Source organism: Myxine glutinosa, chromosome 5, assembly GCF_964187855.1.
Source record: "Myxine glutinosa chromosome 5, kmMyxGlut1.1, whole genome shotgun sequence".
Taxonomy (NCBI): domain Eukaryota; kingdom Metazoa; phylum Chordata; class Myxini; order Myxiniformes; family Myxinidae; genus Myxine; species Myxine glutinosa.
Window position 1 is genome coordinate 61,075,363 of NC_136265.1, and position 1,129 is coordinate 61,076,491.

A 1,129-nucleotide genomic window follows, 5' to 3' on the forward strand; every position below is an offset into this window, starting at 1 on the left:
ACTCACCGCAGGCAGGTAGGTGGTCTTTCTGTCTTCTACCGACTCCTCTCCGGCCTTGCACCCCCAGCTCTCTCTGTGCTCTGTCCCCCAAATATTCCTACAGGTCGCACAAGATCTGCCAGCAACCCTCTGATGGTTAAACTGCCGAAATCTCGGCTCTCTGCTCACCTTCACTCTTTCATTCCTCTTTTCTCCCGCCTCTGGAACAAACTCCCTCACTCCCTTCAATCCCACTCCTCCCTCCAGGTCTTTAAAACAGCTGTTCACCACCATCTCTTATCTTCCCCCATCCAAAACCTTGATCTTTTCTACCCCCGCTAATTCACCCCAGATCCACCTTGTTTGAAATTCCAACTTCTTTCCTGGAAGTCCTGGCAGTGTCCATATGTTTTATACCTCTCCCACCACCCCCTTCCCATGCCCCCTCCCCCCAAAGCCCTCGCCCTCTCTCAGATCTCTCGATGTCTCCATGTCTCTCGGTCCCTGCTCTCAAATGTTGTGTTTGTGTCCTTCCCCCTCTCTCCCCATCTTGTGTACCGCTCCCGATGTTATATGTTTTATGTGTCGGTTTGTCTTTCTGTGTGATTAATGTTCGCTCTTTCACGAGCCTCGATCTTGTATACAAAAAAAAAAGAAAAAAAAAAAGGAAAGCAGAAGAGAGGAGAGAAGAGAAACAAGCAGAGGAAAGGAGAGTGGAACGAGAACTCCAGGAAAGGTTAAAAGAAGAAGAAAGGAAAGCAGAAGAGAGGAGAGAAGAGAAACAAGCAGAGGAAAGGAGAGTGGAACGAGAACTCCAGGAAAGGTTAGCAGAAGAAGAAAGGAAAGCAGAAAAGGAAAGAGCAGAAGAAGAAAGGAAAGCAGAAAAGGAAAAAGCAGAAGAAGAAAGCAAAGCAGAAGAGAGGAGAGAAGAGAAACAAGCAGAGGAAAGGAGAGTGGAACGAGAACTCCAGGAAAGGTTAGAAGGGAGAAAAGCAGAGGAGAGGAGAGCTGCAAGGGACCTCGAAGCAGAGGAGAGAAAAGCGGAAAGGGAATTAAAGGAACGTGACATGGAGCTTCAGCAAGAAATTAAATTCAAGGAGCTGGAGTTAATGAGAGAACGGGGAGAGGTACCACCCTTGCTGACGGGGTC